The sequence below is a fragment of the Bidens hawaiensis genome, unplaced genomic scaffold (assembly GCF_021521415.1).
Source record: "Bidens hawaiensis isolate Kalapana, Puna unplaced genomic scaffold, B.hawaiensis_p1.1 tig00008633_1, whole genome shotgun sequence".
NCBI classification, from domain to species: domain Eukaryota; kingdom Viridiplantae; phylum Streptophyta; class Magnoliopsida; order Asterales; family Asteraceae; genus Bidens; species Bidens hawaiensis.
The window spans coordinates 960580-968560 of record NW_027491622.1 but is presented as its reverse complement, the minus strand read 5'-3'; the positions used below and the strand labels follow the sequence as shown (position 1 = coordinate 968560).

Genomic DNA, 7981 nt, shown 5'->3' with positions numbered 1-7981 from the left:
GGGGCAGCAAAGCATCATATCATCACCATCAAAATTTAAAACAACAAAGCTTGTCTTGGTATGAGATCTTAAACTTTGTTTCTCGTTTCCAGATCTTGTACACAAACCTAAAAGCTAAAACCCTTAAATAATAACTATTAGTTTGTTAAAACATGAACCTAAACTGAATTGGTCATGTGCATGATAATAGGAACCGAAAGATCCATTAAAACTCGTTTAAACACGCAAACTGTTGAGAACAATTTGCAAACAGATTCGAAACCTAAGTTTCATGGTAAACTCTCTCTTTTTTGTTTTTCTGATGCACTTAATTAAATGTTTCTAGTTTAGGGTTTAGTCTAAATGGCTTCGGGTCAGTTTTGAGTCACACAACAAGATTCAAGCCGGGTTGACTCGTTTATTTTTATAACTTTTTTTTAAATGTGCTTTATGTCTAAATTCAAAGGAGGAAAGAGCATAAGGCCATAGTTTTAACGTAGTTGTTTTACATATGTATGTATCGATCAATATGCAAAATATCAGGTTAAAAGGTCGTGTTGTGTTTGGTTAATATGTCTACCATGACAGGGTTCATGTCAAATTTTAAAGTTTGTGGGGGGTTCAACCCCAACTGGCCTGCATGCAAACATGCCTTTAACATTTGTCTTCCTAGTTTGTCAATTCGTGTTTACTCTTTGTTTGTGACACATATATATGTGTATGTGTATATGATATGTATGCATATGTGACATGTATGTGTATTATGTTAATTAATGTAACTTGTTATTCCATTTTGTGGTTGTGTTAAATAATTTAGTAATAAATTTGTACAGACACTTGAAATGCTAGAGAAGAAAGAAAATGTACTTAGGAAAAAAGCGACTGCCGAGGTTGAAAAGGCCAAGGAATTCACTAAAGCACATAATAAACGCGGTATATATAATACAATTATTCAGCTACAATACAATGTTTAAATCATTTGAATTTGTTAACTATACTGATATAAAATATGGGTACTCATTTATTCAGCCGCAATACAATGTTTAAAGCGGAAAAGACTTTATGAACAGCAAATTGAACAGCTTGGCAATTTTCAATTGCGCGTATTCATGATCAGGTGTGTTTAAAATAAAAATTGTTAGTTATATGCTTTATTTAGACAAACTTTAATCTTACTAATCTATGTATATGTGTCCAAGATGATAACGCTTGAAGGTGCAAAAGCCACCACAGAGACGGTGGATGCCTTGAGAGCTGGAGCTAAAACAATGAAGGAAATGCAAAAGGCGGTGTAAGTTTTTAGTTTTGTTGTTAACTTGATATTTATATAAGTATTTTACGAGTTTAATATGTCATTGAGATACAGGAATATTGATGATGTGGACAAGACAATGGATGAGATAAATGAGCAAACGGAGAACATAAAACAGATTCAAGAAGCATTATCTGCACCTATTGGCGCAGCGGCTGATTTTGATGAGGCATGAATTTTTTAAATTTATTTTAATTAATAAAATCTGATGAGCTGAGGTGGAATTTATTAATTGTGAAAGTGTGAAAATGCAGGATGAGTTGGAGGCTGAACTTGAAGAGTTAGAAGGAGCTGAGCTGGAAGAACAGCTTCTGCAGCCTGCTACAACTGCACCGGTGCATGTGTCAGCTTTCAAACAACAAAGACGTCCAGATGACGAAGATGATGAAGATGAGCTGGCTGCATTGCAGGCTGACATGGCACTTTAAAGGTCGGTTTCTCGTTTTAAATCAACTTTTTTTCCTTTCATTTCGTGGAAGATGACGAAGATGATGAGATGATCAACTTTTTTTTCCTTTCATTTGTGATGCTATTTTCTTTGTCGACAAATATAGTCAATGTCATAACTTATACATTAATATATAATTTTTTGATACATCATGAGAATAAAAGTAGTTTTTCTTCTTATTGTTTAAAACTGATGATGTTTGTTGTCCACTGCAGCTTCAACTCCCACTTGGAAGAAATTGTAAAGACTGGATTCCAAAAACTGTCGGTGTCATAAATCATTCATATCAACACGTATTGTTTGTGTGATAACATTATTTTCGAAGTTTATCTTATTTGGAACGGAAAATAATACTTTTCCCAGTTTATCGGGTTACTAAATTCTGTCATATTTTTGGTAGTTCTTTATACACTTCTCCCATCTCTTATTACCCTATCAATCCTTCCGTTACCAAGTATTTTAGGTCCATCGATTCTTTATGTTGCATTTCCATATTCGGCATTTATCTTTGTATCTATCTTCAGGTATACCCTTCCTTACAATTAACTTATTCAAAGAAAATTATTATGTAGTCTGGATGTTGTTGTAACATAGGGTTATCATTGAGAATTTTGTTACCACGATGAACGCAGATTAGGAAGATTAATGAATTGTGTAGATTAATTACAAAATGTGCATCGCGTGTTAGTGTAGTCAAGCTATCACATATTGTGATGCCAGTTTTGATAATTAAAAAGCAGATTTAGGTCTCAGTCGAGATCGTCGTTGTTTCTCAATTAACACAACAAATTGAACTGGAGTTGGCTATAAGCATACCCTTGTATGCTGAACATACCCTAGTGAGTAAAGTAGGCAGTGTGACTAATTTAGTATTTGAAGAGGTTAAATCAAGTAACAATAATAGGATGGCATATATGTTTAGCACAACTCATTAGCTCCATACTTAGAATAAGAGCCCACGCTTTGCGATGATGCATTTATTACCTGGTATAGTTGAATAAGTTAAACCAGATTTCAAATCAGGTCGTATAAACTTTATTCGAATTCAGTTGTTAATATCATGTAAATGATAAATGCATCTGAAATACATTACAAAACATACGCAAATCAAGAATAAGGGTATCTCTATTCTTACTTCAAGATATGCATGATTAACTTATGAACTTCGAGAATAGCTAAAGTAACTGAAAACACATACAAAACAGTTTATAAAACAAGGTCCTATCATCTACACCCTGGCATGTGTTGCACAAGCAATCGAATGAAAATAACCAGCAACTGCTGCTGCTAAAAATTGTGCAGCTAAGCAGGAAGACCTCTGAGTGTAATAAGATTATCATTAGCCTTTTGTTCTATTTCTGGTCGATCTTGACCAACAGTTTCCATGTTTGACCTGTTGTTTTCTTCTGTTTTGGTACCGGCTTCACTAGTAATTAATGATCGGTTATATCCATCAGAAAGGAGTGGACCTTATGGAACTCCAGCTGGTGCTGACGGGCCGGGTTGACCATAATCATTTTTGTTTTTCTTTCCCGTTTTGACTCAACTAAGAACCATCAACTTCTTTCAGGTCATATTTTTCATCATCATTGTTTGCATTCTTTGAGTTATAAGATTGGGGATTTTCAAGTTCGGGATTTTCGGTTTCAAATTCGGGGTATCTGGTTCGGATTTTTCAGGCTCGTGTTTGTTGGCAACTTCTGTTTCTTCTTGCTTTTCATTTTCTTTATCAAGTTTTCCAATGGTACAAGGTGCAGCTAAGACAACTTCTATGTAAGAAAAGTGTTTTCCTACTTCAACGCTTATCGAATTAAAACATGAGAACACTTTAAGGCTTGATCATGTGATGTGGGGCTAAACGTATTTGACTTCGGATTAGGGTTTTGACTCAGGATTGGTCGGTTTTGGACCGAAGCTTTGACCTTTAACAAACATCTTTGCAGCAACAGGTGGCCGTCTGGTGGAAGTAACAGATTTGACTTTAATAGGCTCTCTTTTATAATCTTCTTTCTCCATCTTAAGGATGTGCTAAACTTCAAGTGTAACACCTTTTATATTCAGCTTCAACATTCTCACGCTAACAACAATTTAAAAGATTCAACAACATTTGTACCGCTAGAATGTTAATAGTGAAGACCAAAGTACAATATATATTATTCATTTATTTGTTAAACATGGCACTCAGTATTAACAATACTGCAATAAGGAATGCAGAAGCAGAACTTTAAGCGGGTTTCACATGTACTTCCTTATCATCTATGCAAAGCAATTTTATACACCTGAAGGTTAAATAATTGAAACAAAGACACAAAGCTATATAAAAACTGTTATTTTTTTTATCTGAATAAACGTTTTAAGTATAAACATGAGCATAACCAGCCACTAACCATTATTAAATGTGACCACACAAGTAATCATATTATGGCTTTGGGTTTACTAAGGGTTTTGTCTTGGCTTCTGATATGTCCTCAATCCCACCTCCATCATAGACCCACGTTTTATTTAGCTTGCATGTATGTTTTGTTAATTGCATTTAGTACCCACTTTAGTAGTTATTTATTAATGCATGTAGTGGGTAGTTAATTACAATTCCACTATGCCATGTTTCCTTTTATTGTTGCATTGTGAGCATATATAAGGCCTCTTTGTTATATTAAATGTAAGAAGAATATTAAGAAGAAAATTGTCTAGTTCCTTATCTTATTTTTTGGAGTCTAACCCGCTCAAAGGGTCTATCACTTGGGGGATTAGCCATCTCGAATCGGCTTCTATCAATGATGCTTTCATTCCCGAACCAAATTCCTCCACCTACTTCAAGGCCTCACCGTACTCCGCTTAAAGAAACCATAGTCGCCTTTGCCAATGCCGTCTCCGAACAAGCGGTTGCGATGAAGGAGTACTCTTCCGCCTTGGATACCTTCGTCACCGCCTTTGCCGATGCCCAAGCCGCTCAACTTGAGCAAACCAACCTCTTATTGTCATTCGCCAAATCACTCCTCAATACCCTTGCTAAGCCGGAACCTTCACTTGAATCGTTTACACCACCACAACAAGCACTGCCGCCTTCAAAGCTGGAAATACAAACCACCCCAAAAAAGCACCACAAACAAGCAACACCACTCAAAACCTTAGAACCAAAAGCCTTACCCTACGTATTCTCTCATAGCAACCATAAACAGCCCTCAAAACCAAACTTGAGCATACCAATACTCACCATCACAAACACCCACACATCGTCCAAGTTTCAGCATACAATAAAGAGAAACCAAAGGAAACCGGAACACGTGAATGGCAACCCGTTAACGTTGCCCCGTATGTGGTTGTCCGACTCGAATGGCAACCACCGTGGCGCCCCATTTACACTAAACATAGCGCTACCGAAAGACGCAAGTGGCGGCTGCCATGGATCGAGGATTCCGTCCTTGAGGACAAGGACGTTTTTAGAGCGGGAGTATTGATATGTCCTCAATCCCACCTCCATCATAGACCCACGTTTTATTTAGCTTGCATGCATGTTTTGTTAATTGCATTTAGTACCCACTTTAGTAGTTATTTATTAATGTATGTAGTGGGTAGTTAATTACAATTCCACTATGCCATGTTTCCTTTTATTGTTGCATTGTGAGCATATATAAGGCCTCTTTGTTATATTAAATGTAAGAAGAATATTAAGAAGAAAAATGTCTAGTTTCTTATATTATTTCTTTGGAGTCTAACCCGCTCAAAGGGTCTATCACTTGAGAGATTAGCCATCTCGAATCGCTTCTATCAGCTTCCGATGAAACCCGATAGCGCGTTTAACTTAATGGATCGTGCTCATGCCAACCCAACAGGTTCACGGGTTGACCCTGGTAACATTTGACCTTTGAATCACCTCATATATGTCCCTGTTTTACTAAGAAAAAAAATTAGTAAATGACAAGAAAAAATATAGATAAAACTAAAATAAAACCATCAAAAACAGCATTAAAGTTAAAAACACCTAAATTTATACTCAATAAATATCAAGCTAAAAGTTAATCCTAATTCTTAATTTATTTAAGGTAAAAATAATCAAATGTGAGCAATAATCACATAAAAGCATAAAATCTCAACCAGATGAATAAAGATAACTTATGTACCTCGTGTGGTGCTTCAATGTCTCAGTCCAAACAGGGCTCCTTCAAGAAGCGTTCTGCCTCACAGTGCACCCTGAGATTTGGCTATTATATCAAATTCATTTACATCGCGCTTGATGCAACCATGTACGATGTTACATGGTGTTTTATACTTGTTTTGTACATGCAACACCTATTACATGCATACAAATCTAGTCCTAAGCATCCATAATTAGACATAAAAGTCTGGTATCGGTTATCTTGTACAAAAGCAACTAGTAAATGGTCAACATGCACAGATAAAATGAGTACCTATTCTCTTTCTTGTAATCCCAAGCTCTGTGCATAGGCTTTCCAAATCCCGACCTATCATGATCCAACTGACTTTAGTGGTGGATCCAAGAAATTTTCTTACAGGGGTCGGAAATTTTGTGAGTCGGTTGTCTATAGTTAAATATTAATTTTTTTGGTACCTTTGGGTCAGATCAGATCGAGTCGGGTCACATAAAGAAAAAAATAAAAAAAAGATTAAATTATAAATACAAAACATAATTACAATAATCACGAGGCGTATAGAGGCAACAAGGCCTCGAGCCGATGCGCCAAAATGCACCAATTTATGTATGCCATAAAATATGAATAATTTCATATATTTTTTATATATAAAAAGAATGACGAAGCCAGAAACTTTTAACTTGATTAATATGTGTGTATATGTGTAATATTTATATAAAATAAAAGGATAAAATAACAAAATAAACTAAATGACAGTTAGTTTTTTTAAAGACAAATAAAAACAACATGTATGACTCATGATACTAAATTACTTAAATTACTTGAGGGTTATTTAAATTATTAATGTTCTATAGAAAAAAACAAAAAGTAAATGTGGGAATTATGCATTCAGGTACTAAAGGCCACATCTCACTGCAACTCCTTATCGAAAATTTTTCCTGTAACATTTCTTCTTTTTACATTCTTTTTTTTTTCTCATTCATTTCACAGTATTTCACAGGTGTCGGTGTCAAAATTTTACAGGAGTCGATCGGGATTTTCTCATACATGTAACACTAATAAATTTTTTTTACAGGGGCCAGCCGACCCCGTGGTGAAGCCGTAGGTCCGCCAATGACTGACTTACCAATAACCTGCCATATATACAACAAAAATAGAAAAGGTAACATTTCAATAAACGTTTGTAGCATAAGTATTGTATAATAAAAAAATCACGTAACAGGATTAACAACAAAGCATTTATTCGCGAAATCTGAAACAACATATCACCACCTTTTGGTTGGCGTTTCCTTAATAATAAGGTTATATAGTTGCTGAACGTGTTAGCCGACACAAATTAACTATTACCCCTCTTAGATATAATTCAAAAGGCTTGATTGCAGTTTTTATTCTTGTGATGGAACCCAAAACACAACTTTCAATCATTTGGTGGTTTTTTTTTGCAATTATTGTCCCAGTGGTGGTCTTTTTTTTGCAATTAGGTCCTCCATCAAGTGAAGCCGTTAAAAAAATGCGCAGTTACTAAAGTACCCCTGTTCACTGAAATTAAAACCTACCCACGTCATCATTTGTTGGCCTTTACCTCAAAATATTGTTCGTCTTCTTCTTCTTCGATGACTCAATCATCTTCTTCGTCGTCCCAATCTTACTCCAGGTATGACGTGTTGGATGTCATCTGCTCATGTGGTGATGCTACATGCTATCGATTTTCGAAGACTGAAGCTAACTCATGTCGTTGGTTCTTCTATTGTGTAAGTGTTGCAATAAACAAAAATTGGTGGAATAATTATTGTTAAGGATGCAATTTAGTTCGATTTGGTTATTTTTGTCAATTAGATTAATTTGTTTATGTCACACCCCGACCAAAGGCGGCGGAACATGCCGGGGTGCAACGAATTGCCTAAGAACACAAGACACTATTAAAGTGACAATATTTAATCAACTTATTTAAATTTATAAAATCATAAAGAGTCACATAACTTGTTCATATAATAATCGAATTTTATCATAGCAAATAATATATTGTTCGTTTTGCTAATATCCTAATAGTCTTGATAACGTTTTTCGTCAAGTCCTCGAGTCAACCAAAAGTCAAACCTGTAACATTGCATAAAATAGAATTTTGTCAAC

General features: G+C 35.3%; 1 pseudogene across 1 annotated transcript; it reads left to right on the top strand.

The window, feature by feature from the left end:
- Nucleotides 1–560: 560 nt before the first annotated feature.
- LOC143529629 (vacuolar protein sorting-associated protein 32 homolog 1-like) lies at nt 561–1768 on the top strand (annotated as a pseudogene). The gene is made up of 6 exons (XR_013134698.1): nt 561–587; nt 813–912; nt 1009–1096; nt 1179–1270; nt 1346–1460; nt 1546–1768. The product of XR_013134698.1 is annotated as a vacuolar protein sorting-associated protein 32 homolog 1-like (transcript).
- Nucleotides 1769–7981: the final 6213 nt, after the last annotated feature.